This window comes from Lissotriton helveticus, chromosome 10 (assembly GCF_964261635.1).
Source record: "Lissotriton helveticus chromosome 10, aLisHel1.1, whole genome shotgun sequence".
Classification (NCBI taxonomy): Eukaryota; Metazoa; Chordata; class Amphibia; order Caudata; family Salamandridae; genus Lissotriton; species Lissotriton helveticus.
Window position 1 is genome coordinate 7,234,253 of NC_136071.1, and position 15,532 is coordinate 7,249,784.

Here is a 15,532-nt window from a genome sequence, read left to right on the forward strand (position 1 = left end):
CCACTCATCAAGAATAAAGAACATTAACGCGAGTATCGAGTTAGAATGTATGGATGTGATTGGATGAACGGGGCCTCCCACACGGTCACCCTATTGACCGTATGCAGCAAGCGAGGGGCAGCCAGGGTAGAGACACAATGTAATTAAGGCAGGGATCCAGGTCCTGAGAAAGGCCGGGGACCTCACTTGAGGCCAATGGCTGAAACATGTTAACCAGCGGGATAGAGGGCCATTGATCGCTCTCCCTTATGCTCATTTTGATTATTTCAGATCTACATAAAATGGTTGTGGGGGATCTCTGGTCAATTTTACCCTGTGCATATTTAGATCCAATTAAGATCTCCTGTGACTTTAGACCCCACGTGCACCACCAGACATGGGGTCCAGATGAGGAGCCCAGTGATGAAGCCTGCCACCTGGGTTGGTGGGTGAGGGTTTGTGGCCATTTTTTTTAGAACATAATCAAGACTGCGTGGGTTGTCTGCTGTCTGCAGAGCAGAGCTATAGGTCCAGATTCCTAGGCCCGGATTGTTCATTTGATATCTCTACAGTTACATCTGAGAAAATGCATGTTTCAGACAGCCCACCACTCTTTCCTCATGTGATCACTGATGTCAGGGCACCAATAACTCATTTTGGGAGATTGATTGGCCCATAATGTGTCCGATAACAACCTGGGTCCTGCACCTCTGAAAACATACAAATACTAGCCGTGAGCAAGCACCGTTTATAGCTAGGAAGGAAGCCATTGATGCACCCGAATGCTCTTATTTCCGAATAGCACAACAGGGCATCTGCCATGCGTCACAGTTGGGGCTTGTAGAAAGGGTTGCCTCGTTCTGGTGGCCCATGCCTACATTGGTATTTGGACATTTTTCAGGTGTCTGTCCACTCACAATGCATTGGCATTCTTTTAGAATGCCCTTGGTGCCTCAGGAAACGCTACTTTCTAGCCACCCCAACCTTCCAAGAATTGTCTTTTGAAATATTGTCTGTGTCACATGAGTTTAGTTTACCAGGAGCTTTCAGCGAAGTGCAGCTTGCGGATGGACACATTCTTATAAATGCCTCCACCAACATCTAGAGAGGAAGATACAATTCACAGCTCAAACCCTCAGAATTGGATTGAATTGTTTCAAGATGTCTGCTCTGTTTTAGTGGCTGTGTGTTTGCCTTCGGATATTGGTATCTTTTCATCATATTTACTCCGTCATCTCTTTTCTTGGCCCTTTTTAGGTTTCGCCTGGGGCACGGAGCTCCTAGCTCCGCTCCCAGGAGAAATCTTATGTCTCTACAGTGTACTGCTTAGTCCCGCCCTCTGTTCCATTGGCTAACTCCATAAATGGAGACTAGCCATTGGAACAGAGATCTGTCCGTCATGGCCGGACCAGATTCGTGGGCGTTCCGGGGATTTTTACTCATCCCGCCCCTTTAAGAACATCATTGCGGCGGTGGGCGGGTTTACTTTTTTTTTTCTCAATGTTTGTTTTCGCCATTTCGGCGAAGATGGCGGCCGGGCAGTAGCTTGTCTTCCAAAGCATACATACAGGGAGCCCATTGCACACTGTGCGCGCTGCTGTGATTACCCTGCCCTGCAGAATTGATCGTCGCTGCTGGGGGTGAGGAGACCGTCTCCGCGAGAGCCATGGACTGTCAGCGCTGCAGCTGGAGAGACAAGGGTATTGTACTGGTGCTAATTGCGCTTGTGACGCCTCGCCCACTGTGTTTGTAAGCCAAGAGACGGGTATTTATTTATTTGTAAGCTCAGCAAAGGAATTCTAGCTCCTTATTTCTGTGAAGAGGATGTAGCGTTACAGAACATAAGATACCGTGAGTTTCAGCTAATAAAACAGTTAGCATTGATAAAAGGCATTGAGGGATGTCATGAGTGAATGTTTCTTGAGACTGAGCGATTTTAATTTCAAATTCATTCGATTCAATCTGAGGGGTTGTCGTGTATTTCTATAGGTTCTGAATCAGTCCCCCTATTCCTGACCCTATTCTGGTTAAACTAACTATCAAGTTAACTAACAGTCAGCCCATGAGGCAAGAAATCCCCCATGATGCAGATACCGTTATCTGACGCAGTCACACTACGGCACAGGAACGTGTTATCTGATTAGGTCATAACGCTTGAGATCTAATTAGACAAGCGACATTCCTCCAGCCCCTGATAAGGCATACGACGTTCTCATAACAAATCAAACCTATGACAACCTGGAAAATCCGTGCGGCCATTGTTTTGATTTCACAGAGAACTTTTGCAAAAGAATGTGCTAACGAGCAAGTCGTATGACATCTTTATTGACGTACCTATGTCCATCCTTACGTCAATCTCGGCACCTTTAAGGTATAAATATTGCCGACCTTGCCCTATGCAAACACACGCGTGGTGACAAGACGGAGCAGCCATACTTGCCGAAGCCGAGAGCAGAAGCAGACCCCGCTGGCAGCAGCCCCGCCTTCCTGACGCGCTGAGAGACGCGCTGCTATCTCAAGCCGAGAGACCCAGCACCGGCGCTTCTGGGCAGCCCTCGCAGGCAGCCTGGAATATCGAGAGCAGAGAAAGAGATACCATTCCTCATTCATCCTAACTTCCAGGTACAGAACTGAATAACCCCTCACAGAGAATTCTTTTAGTTATTCACTTGGCAAAAACAAACTTAACTTAAACTGTAACTTTCTATTCCCGCCCACGCATTAGACTTAGGTCAGGTACACGGGGTAGGCGTATTTAGAAACACCAGTTGAGTACGTTTAGTCAAATGTATATGTGTATGTAAATATATTTTAATCATTTTAAACATCATATGGCTCAGAAACCATATCAATGTTTTTACAGTATTATTTTATACTATTGCTTTTAATGTATGCACTTTACTTAACTATAAGTATTGCAATAATATCGATCCATTTCTCTTGTACGAGAAAAGAGACTGATCAATAAATAACATCTTTTATTGAACACGCCCGTCTCTTCCTTTTCTCTACATTCTGATGAGACTAAGAATGCACGTACTGACTGAGTAAAATAATTGCCTTGTGCTCACACGACTCTTGAGATTGACTCTTGATTAGGGGAGAGCAAAGTTGTCATGTTCTATGGTTGTCAGAAACTAAATCCCTTCTTGTCTAATCAGGGGAGTTAATCCTTCCTTGAACATTCGAGAAAGTTTCTAGCGAACTCTGAGCTTAGCTGGCAAACCCAAAAATTAAGTCTAGTATCGACAGTAGTAGACCTAGTTAACGTCTGGTCTAGGCCTTTACTGCTGTAGGTACTATTCCAATGCGCAGAGCCTATTGGGAAAATAGGAGCTACACTACATGGCGCCCAACGCGTTTGGAAAGGGCGATAAAACTAACGTAAGACATTTAGAGTAACTCAGTCGTGCTCTCTCACTCAGACCCCTTTTCCCAAATACTCCAAAGACGTCTGGAGTGGGTGAAAGGTTATATCCTCCAAAACCTCGCAGGAGGGAACTCCTATGTATGGTTCTTGGTCTAGTCAACGTTGAAGGATAAACAGTGTTCCAAAATATTGTGCATCTAATCTCTGTTTCCATAAAGAAACCTGATCTGCAAACAAACATAATACCATCCTGTCTGTAAAATGGCAGAGAGTGATGATGAACGAGAGGCAGTTAGATTAGCAACTGAACTCGCAGATGCTGATGCTACCATGCAAGCAGCAGACGCGGATATAATACTCATTCCGGTCAGCAAAAGAAGATCTATACCCTTAAAACTTATAGAAAATGGACTGACACCTAGAGGTGGCACAGTCATATTCGTAATCGAGGCACACGAATATCGGCAGACAGAGGTATACTATACATGGATACATTTTCCAGCAGCAAATGCTGTAACAAAGTACTTCCACTATTACAAAATAGAGGTTCCACCCGACACGTACACTCCTTTCGAGGAGGTGGAAGTACCACTCAAATTCCAAGAGCATTTGCTCTTATTTGATGGCACCCTAATACATAACAATCACATTACAAGGCTCGGTCCTTTAGGAAGACCAGGAGCAACGTGGCCGGTCTTAGCCGGATACACACCACATCCAGACATCGAAAGAATGCCTGCAGCAGAGCTATTAATACAGCTAAAACAACTACTAAAAATTCATAGACAATTAGTTCAGTATGTAACGCGGACTTCAACAATTCAGCCAGCGATTAAACTTCCACAGCTGACCCCTCACCAGGGGAACACAAATAAAATTACACCACAGAACATCCAATCCTGCCTAGGTAAAGTTCCGGCAAAACGGGAACAGATACCATTCTGGTTGGCACAGAAAATCACCCAAATAGAGGCGGTGTTTCCTGACACCACCCCGCTGGAAAAACACAGGATTCTGACTATATGTCTCCCAATGGGAATCGCACCACACATTGAGGACTGCGACACTTGGGGTACAGTCTTTGCTTCCATCTACACAAAAACGCACGGTGTCCCATCCATTTCGGTGATACCAGATGTGCTAAAACAAATTCAAGATGAATACGGTCCAGAACCTGCTTTAACTCTTGGTATGAAATTACTAAAAGACTTCAAGCAGGTTTCGGCTATATTACTAGCCAACATAAAAGGTGAAGCAGCAAACGTGGCGATCCGCCAGAGGTTAAAAGAGACAGATATAGCAGACCAACCAGCTGAAATAGCCAGAATCATAGAAAAATCCTATGAAGAACTAGGCAGAGATAGTCTAGGTGGAATACCAGTAAAACCGCAACTGACTACAAGTCCAGAAAAAATATTTTTTAATAATAATAATTCACCAAAAAAGAACTGCGATGGAAACAAACAATCCAATCCTAAAGAAAAGAAAATCCAGTCCAAAGGAAGGTCTCCTAGGCGAAGAGAAAAATCTCCAAACCAAAGACAGAGGTCACCGCAGAGTGACCCCTCTGGGAATAGATATAACCTTAGAAATAGGGATAATATTAAAAAACCTGATAGATATCAAGACATTGATACACGTCCCTCTCAATCTTTTCAGACTTCCTCGCAGAAATCGGAAAGAAGAGGACGATCAGAAGAGCACGCCAAGTCCAAAGACAAGGAACCTGCTCAACTAAAAAAGAAATTACAATTTCCAAAAAAGAAGGTAGCCAGTATCAAGGTAGTTAAAAATGCCGAGAATACTGAGGACACAACTGAAAAACGGAGAATGGGCTCAGACAATGCTAGACAGCGCAGCAGAGGTGAGCATAGCTCGCAAAGTCCTTATGAATCATCTGGAGACAGTGGACACGAATGAATACTTTCAAGTGGAAACTGCAGACACCAGAGTTAGCAAGCCCCACAAGATATACGAGATAACATTACGTATAGAGGGAGATAAGACTAGGAAAATAAGGGGACTATTTTGGGATAACCTCTCCAAAGGCTATGACATCCTTCTAGCTGAAAAAGACTGGCCACCAGAGTTTGTCAGGGAGTGCCCTCATGGCGAAGAAGTAATTATGCCTGCCTTCTCGAATCAAATACCGATTCATAAAAAATACACACTTGCTAGAAAGTGGGCAGTGGCCTTAGCACCTGCTTTATATAAAAATCATGTAGGATGGGATGAGGATTCTCCTCCTCACAAAATCCAGTTAAAATCACAACCAACGGCACAAAGGCAGTACCCAATTAAGCAAGAAGCTAAAAAACAAGTAAATGAAATACTAGATCAGCTAGAATACCAGGGGGTGATTGAAACTTGCACCTCACAAATGAACAATCCTTTGTTTCCGGTCTCCAAACCAGACAATTCGTACCGTCTAGTTTTGGATTACCGACACCTTAACACATGTTGCAAAACCTTTGCAGTGCAAAACTCACACAGTGCTGCACTAATGAATAACATAGTGCGCAAAAAATACAAAACAACCTTGGACATCTCCAATGGATTCTTTTGTCAAAACATAGCACCAGAGAGCAGATCTTTAACTGCATTCTCAGTAAATGGCACTCAAAAACAATTCTGTCGGTTAGCCCAGGGGTACAAGAACAGCCCAGGGGTATTCTCAGCGAGAGTAACAGAATTACTACAACTATATGATGATGAAGCATTATCTTATGTCGATGACATTTACTTAACAGATGATGACTTGGAGACTCACTTGAAAAGGGTGAACACCATAATACTTGGGTTCGCTGCAGATGGTTACAAATTCAACTTCAAAAAATCCAGAATTGCCCATCTAAAAGTTCTATACGAAAGATATGAATTATCAAGTATAGCCTGGTTGACAATTTTTTGAGAACTAGAAGAATTGAAAAATCTAAAATATGAAAAGACGTATCCTCTGCCAATCGACATTCTGCCTCTACGACATTACGCCTGTTTAATCTATACAGACGGACATGCTCAACCCTCCGTTTGGGGAGAACATGCATACAATCCCACATGTGAGATTACAAAAGAAGTGTGGCGCGGAGGTAAACTAAAACCTCTATTAACAAAATCACACTCAGTAGAAACTAATTCAGAACTACAAACTGAAATAATAGCTTTGAAAATGGCGCTAGATAATGCGGATCGCGAATTCCCGACACTTATAGTGTCAGATTCATATTATTGCGTCAAAGCATATAACAAGGATTTGCAGACATGGATTCAGAACGGTTACAAAGATAAAACAGATGCACCAATAAAGCAGAGACTACTCTGGGAACAAGTAGCTCTTTTGAAAAAAGAACTACCAAAGACTCACGTGACACACTCACTGAGTCATCAGCGTGATGGCGTTCACGTTGTAGGGAATTCATTGGCTGAAACAGCCGCAGCGGCAGCCACTAAATCGGCTCCCGTAGATCGAAAAAAGCGTACATTAAAATACATTGACGGTGAAACAATGCTGGCGGTGAAAACGTCATCAAAAGGCGACTGCTCAGCGTTACCGATCAACTATCCACTCAATTATACATACATAATCGATGCAAACTCCGTCCCTTTTGCTCGAATCCCTGGAGTGGGGGATAGAGTGATTCCAAACATGGACAGGAGAAACTTGTTAATCGCAGACGCACACATGGGCGAGGGTCACAGACACCTTAAATTAAAAGATTCTCTGGAAGAATTACAATCACGGTACTGGTGGCCAGGCATGAGCCTGCACTACACCATGTTTGTAAAAAACTGCCCAAACTGCAACAGAGATCGCAGTGGGGAGAGAAGCAGTTTAATACCTCGTCGTATCAAGGCAGATAATATTATCAGCAAAAAGAAGGGCTTGCGATTAACATATACAGGCTAGTTTCCACTTATAATGTAGATCACAAGCACTCGGCTGACGTCCGGACTATTATACAAGATTTGCTAGTCTAAATGGCATATACGCTAAGAGCATGCTACGTTCGACCATTGTTTTCACTCAGGCAATCCAGCCTGGGGGGGAAACATGGCCAAATGAGCACAGCCCAGCGGGAATCTTCTCACTTCCTTCCTGAGGGTATGGGATGGTGTAAAGAAAAAACCAAGGCAGAAAGCAATCTATAATAGAAAGGATATTAGGTTCGGGGGCTGGGTGGGTCAAACATCTAATAAGTGTCCAACGTAGTCTAAATAACTTGCCAAGAAATTCTCTGAAGGGATTCAGTTCGTACGAATTATTATTCGGAACTAGGATGTTGATCTCTGACCTTGATAGTCAGACTTCAGTGGTAATAGAAAAAACCTTTGATGTCAAAGACCGTTTGGCTATTTTGCAGGACTTAAACAAAACAAGAAAAGACCTGAGCAACATACAGTTGAAACAACAGCCAACAACCACTGAAGAATCACCACCTGTCCCAGCAAGACCTGTCTGGATTCCAAAAGTCGGGGATCTAGTCAGGGAGAAGATCGCGGTAAAGAAGGAATTTGGGCCTTCTTACAGAAAAGCAGTTCCTGTCTTGTCTGTCAACGGGACAAGTCAGTTGTACTACCGCCACTTGCTGGAAAAAAGGAGAACCGAGTTGTATCCATCGACCTGGTAAAACCACAACATGTGGCCGATAACAAACAGTAGGCCAAGTGGACTCCCAATAAGTAGCAGAACACCAAGGTTTGCTACCAGTACAGAGGTCCTATCAAAGCGGCTCATCACATTCGAAACGCCTACAGAAGAAAAACAAGGACAATGCAACAATGCAATAGAACTAAGACCTCTGAAAACCCAAATAAAGACATTTAGCAGAGACACACCAATCTATACTGAAGTACCAAGTGAAAATGCAAGAAACAAAAATCCTGAACCAATTGGAACAATTGACAGAACTGCATCTGGTTACTTCATCAACTTCGATGATTCCTCTGAAGGCTTCAGTGAACCAAAGACACAGCCATCATCAAAATCCTTTAAAGACAAAGCTAAGGAACTTTTGAAACAACTGAAAGAAACATATCTGGTTTCTCCATGGATTGAATTTTGGGTGGGTTTTGGTGCATTTATCCTCATACTTTGGCTCATCATGGTATTTACTTTGGGACGCTTCATTGAGGGAAAATATGCTAAAATGGACACAGCAAGTCAGAACATCAACTTGGTCCTCAAACCACACACATCTTCACACGTCGAGAAAAGAGAACTTTCTCCAGAACTTTCTTCAGCCAACTTCACAGCCAATTCGATACCTGGTGGGGTAGCCTGGGACAACACTGACTATGAAATTTATGGTCCGGTCGAGATCCTGAAATATCCACACCAAATCAAGATCTCCTTGAGTGACTTTGCAAAACCAAACTCATTTGCTGATGATTGGGACTTTGAAAGTATTAACAATATGATGTCTGACTTAGTAATGTCTGCTAAATTTACAAAACATGATTATTTGCAAGGTTCTACAAATTATGATAGTATGTATTGCTATAACCATTATGGTAACCATTTCTTGCATAAATCTGCACAACCTAGAAATGTTTTAAATTATAATCAATGGGAACATTGTGCTACACCTCCAAAAGGGAGCTCTAGAACCGTTTATGACAAATATTCATATTTTTCAGGTTTTAACATAACTAATGCTGAAACATTTTATTACAAATTGTCAAACAAGACAGGGATGAAAACCATGATAACCAACACAAAATTGATATATTCAGATTCATTCTTTGAAAAAATGAATACTTTTGGATTTGATTATTGGGACAAAAATGTTGATTTGAAAAGTGTTTGGGGTACAAAAGAATGGCAAGTACAGGGTTTAGAAGCTTTGTTTAGAGCCTGCATGATCCCAGAACAAATGATATTTTTAAATGACACTGTTCAACAAACCACCTGTCTTGGCTTAGCCAAAATCAAAGATTTAAATAACCCGTCTATTCCAAAGCCAACAATGTTTAGCAATAACTCTGATACAGATGAAGGAATAGACATAAACCATATACTTAACCAAAACAGAACACATCCTGATTGGAAACAATGGTTGATCTGGCCCACAGATACAAATAACTGTCAAGATAGATTCCTGAATAAAACACAGGGTTTCAAAATGACCAGGCCAGACCCTAGATATCCCCAAAGACATCACCCAGGGATAATAACAACCTACAGTGTGGGCAAATTATGCCTTCAATGGCTACAGTCTTCCACACTGCCTGAAATTAAGCAACACCTAACTTTACTTACTGATGGTGCTGACTTGCGTGATTTCATAATGGGACCACGCAAACAGCGTCAAAAGCGTTTCATAGCAGCCTCTGTATATGCAGCATACAATGAGGCCTGGAAGGTTACTCAAATTGAAACAGCAGAAAGAATACGGGAAATTGACCGTATCAATTTGGAAAAATCACTTTCTGTAGTGGACAATGGGTTAATGACTCTGTCCTCCAGAATTTTTTCATTGGACAGCATTGTGTCTTCAGCAATCGATATATTATCGCAAGACTTACTGTTATTACAACATGGTCAGTCACAATTGCGTTCTATTGTACAGCTTGGCTGGACGTTACAAAATCTGCGTTCAGGCTATGTGCCTTGGCGTTTAATCAACACAACGTCACTATTCCAAATCTTTAACCTTACTGATAGACAAATCGGTATGGCGCAAAAGGGTGCTGATTATACAATCTTGAGCATTGAAAAACTAGAAAGATTACCAATGACAATGTCAGAACGACCTGTCAGTGAATGGATAATCCACGGAATCATAAATATTCCAATCTCAACCTTCAGGTTTCAATACTGCCAAAAATATATACAGGCTGGCATGTACGAGAAATTGGGAAAGGGGTACCTTAAAACAACTTGGAACCTGCCCTATTCACATGCATGTGTCAGTAATAAAGGACAGAAAGTGTTTCTTAGTGGCAACAATTGTGCTATGTCACTAAGCGGCACGCTTCTGTGTAACGGAATTAGTTTGCACGGAGCCTGTGAAGGGAATTCATACAACCTTTCATGTCACCAGCAAGGCGCACCTGCAACTGAAATAGAACCATTCTTTCAAAGACTCTATAATGGGAGATACATTCTTATTGTAGACCGCAGATGTTGCAGTCTTATGCCCGGGACTCCTTATCTAGTAACTACAACAGCGAAGGTCAAGTGCTGTGGACGTTCTTTGTTCCCCAGCTCCTTTCCAGACAGGGAGGCAAGGGCATGGCCCAGTTTGAAAATTACTTCTATTCGAATAGACACTTTAAGCAGAATGAAAACAGTGCTTCTTCAGACGCCTACAAGGCTCACGTCATAAAAAAAAACGTATGATCTACAAGTCGCAAGGACGACTGCAGAGATACATACATTATTATCAACCAATTCCCCCGTACATTTCGCGGAAATCCTGAGCGAAATCTTAAATATTTCTGATACCACTGGGGTCTCAAAGGTATTTAAGACAGTATTTTCGATGGCATTAACACCATTCAAAGCCATACTGGGTATTTTTCCAGATTTCGTCCATTCGATTTTTGGCGGACTTCCCCTGATCCTGGGACTAATTGCAGGAATCCTATTCCTAGTCCTTAATTTTCGTTATGGCAACCCATGTCACAGATCAAACTCTCGCGACAATGGAAGATACGATCCTAGCCATTGGATACCGGGACCGGATATCAAAAATCCTGGGACTCTCCCGGCTTAGAGACCTGAACATGACTTGGTTTCTATCATTTCGACCAATGTGGCAAAGGTGTGTTTTACCTGTACTAAGGTGTCTGCTATGCGGAGAAGAATGCGTGTTAGACACCTGTCTGACGCTACAATCGGATGCGCCAGTGGATGCAGATACACTGTTGGTTCCTACCAAGGTTCACGCTTTGTGCTGCCCTCAAAGGCTGCCAATCCTGATGACGGCATTCCTGGAATCTTCACCACTGCGATTGAAGAGTAGTGAAGTTCAAGATGAAAGCAACATCGAACAGGTACGACCTTCTGTCAGCAATGCAAATCAGAATGTCAATGGAGACAATCATGCGCACGAATGCATGGTTACCCCTATTTCCGACTTAGTGGAACTTTCCCATGAAGCTGTTGACAGTTTTTTCGAAAGCCTGAATGATATGATGTTCTCTCCGGAACAGAAATAGAGACTTTTGAGTAAACTCGCACACGGCGTTCCCTGAATTCGGCCTTCAACTTTAAAAATAAAGTCACATGAACAATTACAATCCAGTTCACGGACAGCAATTTTTTCAGCATGCCCCTTAAAATATTTTTCTACATATTTTTTCCCGGGACACTGATCTTCTGCTTAAAGTAAGAAACTATTCCTAGAGAAATAAGATTTCTATTTTTAGATACTTTATATAGATTTTAGCTGCCCGCTGGTAGGTTCACAAATATTTTATTATGTGATGAAATGGTCTCGGACTTCCTTTCTGTATAGCCATATTAAGAGCCATTTCATGTGTATTTCTCATATACCAAAAAGCAATAATGCATAACAATGCGTGTTTACTTTTGCATTTAATTCATAGCTTAAGTGCATACAATATATATGACTGCAATTTTTCAGTATATTTGAAAATTTCGAAATGCATTTATGTATTTTGGGGTGGTAAGGTATACACTATACTCTATAGTATGTTGTACTATGTTATACTATGCATAGATTAGTAGATATGACCATAGTTAGCGTGGAGTGGGTGTCGTGTATTTCTATAGGTTCTGAATCAGTCCCCCTATTCCTGACCCTATTCTGGTTAAACTAACTATCAAGTTAACTAACAGTCAGCCCATGAGGCAAGAAATCCCCCATGATGCAGATACCGTTATCTGACGCAGTCACACTACGGCACAGGAACGTGTTATCTGATTAGGTCATAACGCTTGAGATCTAATTAGACAAGCGACATTCCTCCAGCCCCTGATAAGGCATACGACGTTCTCATAACAAATCAAACCTATGACAACCTGGAAAATCCGTGCGGCCATTGTTTTGATTTCACAGAGAACTTTTGCAAAAGAATGTGCTAACGAGCAAGTCGTATGACATCTTTATTGACGTACCTATGTCCATCCTTACGTCAATCTCGGCACCTTTAAGGTATAAATATTGCCGACCTTGCCCTATGCAAACACACGCGTGGTGACAAGACGGAGCAGCCATACTTGCCGAAGCCGAGAGCAGAAGCAGACCCCGCTGGCAGCAGCCCCGCCTTCCTGACGCGCTGAGAGACGCGCTGCTATCTCAAGCCGAGAGACCCAGCACCGGCGCTTCTGGGCAGCCCTCGCAGGCAGCCTGGAATATCGAGAGCAGAGAAAGAGATACCATTCCTCATTCATCCTAACTTCCAGGTACAGAACTGAATAACCCCTCACAGAGAATTCTTTTAGTTATTCACTTGGCAAAAACAAACTTAACTTAAACTGTAACTTTCTATTCCCGCCCACGCATTAGACTTAGGTCAGGTACACGGGGTAGGCGTATTTAGAAACACCAGTTGAGTACGTTTAGTCAAATGTATATGTGTATGTAAATATATTTTAATCATTTTAAACATCATATGGCTCAGAAACCATATCAATGTTTTTACAGTATTATTTTATACTATTGCTTTTAATGTATGCACTTTACTTAACTATAAGTATTGCAATAATATCGATCCATTTCTCTTGTACGAGAAAAGAGACTGATCAATAAATAACATCTTTTATTGAACACGCCCGTCTCTTCCTTTTCTCTACATTCTGATGAGACTAAGAATGCACGTACTGACTGAGTAAAATAATTGCCTTGTGCTCACACGACTCTCGAGATTGACTCTTGATTAGGGGAGAGCAAAGTTGTCATGTTCTATGGTTGTCAGAAACTAAATCCCTTCTTGTCTAATCAGGGGAGTTAATCCTTCCTTGAACATTCGAGAAAGTTTCTAGCGAACTCTGAGCTTAGCTGGCAAACCCAAAAATTAAGTCTAGTATCGACAGTAGTAGACCTAGTTAACGTCTGGTCTAGGCCTTTACTGCTGTAGGTACTATTCCAATGCGCAGAGCCTATTGGGAAAATAGGAGCTACACTACAGGGTATTCAGCTTGTTTAATTGATGCTAACCTTTAGCCGGTAGTGTTGAAAGAGTGCTGGGTTAATGTTTAGATAGTCAAGGGCAGGACCTGAAGTGGACAGTGATTCACAGCGTAGAGTCATTCAGTATGTGTGTTAAACTCCCTTATCTGGTTCCGATAGCATCTACATTTACATTTGGGAGGGTTGATAGTATGCATATTTTCAATCTATATAGGCAACATTTATATACTACCCTCGCCATGTGCCCTTTGCTACTTTACGTTGCAAATCCGTGTCCCCAGCTCACTGCGTAAGTACCCCCACCCCCTCCCCGGTAGGAGACACTCAAATAACTCCTCAAATGTAATTCCTATTTAGGTTCTTAATTTCGAGTTGTGGCAACCATTTCCTTAGTGCTCTTGTTGGTGGAAATGTTTATAAGATGTTAAATATAAAAAAGACCGCTTTTTTTTTTTCTCAAACTCCATTTAACGTTTCCATACTTTTTCGATCACATCGCACAAACTGATTTGCTTGTATTTTTAGGTGAACACATATAAAAGTATACGTATTAAGAAAAAAAAAACGTAATTGTGATTTGTAGGTATGTTTGAGCTTTACAACAGTACAGTGATGAACTCTAAATGACAAGATTTGGTCGGAGTGGCTGTGAAAGCCTTGGAAAACTTCAAGCACTTAAATTTCTCTAACACAAAAGAAGCTCAAATGAATCAGTTGATGGCGACCAGTTCTTCCACTGTCCTAGTATTGTATTGTAATTGCATTTATATATGGCTTACTACCCCTGACGAGGTGTCGAAGCGCTTTTTCGGAGAGTAGCACGCTACTCCGGGACCCATAGAGGATTAGTGTTCCTGCAATCCACCAACAGTGGCAGCCTGTCTGAGGGATACAAGAGGTTATTCATGGAATGTATGCTTTTCTCCCACGGAGTAGGCCCCAGGAATTGTAGGCTTCCAGTATCCAATTTTAACATCTGTTTAGGGACTACTACTTTTCGCTTTGGTTAAGAGCCTTTAACAACCGTGCGGGATGTTTTCAGTTGCTCTGAGCTCCGATCTCTGTTTGTGTAAACAGGGCTGTAATTCTTATCTCCTCACATTTGCTGTCCATTCAAAAACAGAGATCAAATGTCAGACACTATTTTCGTTTTCAAGGTAATTTTCTTTCACAGACTTCAAAGAGAGAACATTTTTCACGTCCCCCAAAACCATCCTGCTTTGCTGCTGTGCCTGCCCTTTTAACAATTCTCATTTTCCATTTCACTTTTAACTTTCTCATGGCCCCTAGCTGGAAAAGACCAGCTGTTGTGCTTCGATCGGAGCTGCTGCAATCAAACATGAAACTTGTTTTTAAGGCACTTCAGAAAAGCGGGCGGCCTCTAATTCGAGCTTCTGGAGGGCTGACTGTTGTGAACAAGACATCTTGGCAAGAAAGATGCTTGGCCAGCTCTCTCTTGCGTTCTGCAAAGTATGCACTTCCACAAAGCACCCCAAATATACTTGTTGCCGCTACCTCAGAGGAGCAAGCGTACCATTTGGATGACCTCACTTTAAGTCAGGGCATTAATAAGAGGCACAGAGGAGGTCTGCGAAGTGATGTTGATTTAGGCAGCAGGATTTCACAAGTAAATAATCGCAGGGAGAACGGAAAACGTGAAATACGAAGTGGTCGCACTTCACTGGTAAAAGCACTCCGTCCCTGTTAACAATAGGCCATCGAGATTGTTAGGTCATGTCCGGAATCGCTGTTGCCTTTTCATGTTTGTCGCATGTACATGCTGTGGCTGGATGGTGGGTGAAACAGGGTGACATAAAAAGAACATAAGAAGGCGTTCCTTACAACAGCTGTGGTTTTTAGGTTTCGCCTGGCGTCCGCTGCGCAGCAGCGTTCGCGCAGGTGAAATCTAATGTTAGAACATACTGGCTTTGGTCCCGCCTTCTCTTGCATTGGCTAGCTCCATAAATGGAGGCTAGCCATTGGAAGAGCGATCTGTCCGTCATTGCCGGAGCAGATTCGTGGGCGTTCCCGCAATTTTTACTCATCCCGCCCTCTTGCTATCGTCATGCGGCGGTGGGCGTGT

At 42.4% G+C, this 15,532-nt stretch overlaps 1 protein-coding gene across 1 annotated transcript in view; it reads left to right on the plus strand.

The window, feature by feature from the left end:
* GPKOW (G-patch domain and KOW motifs) overlaps window positions 1-15,532 on the plus strand; it is a 76,971-nt gene that overhangs the window by 12,521 nt on the left and 48,918 nt on the right. The gene's annotated exons all lie outside the window — the stretch shown is intronic.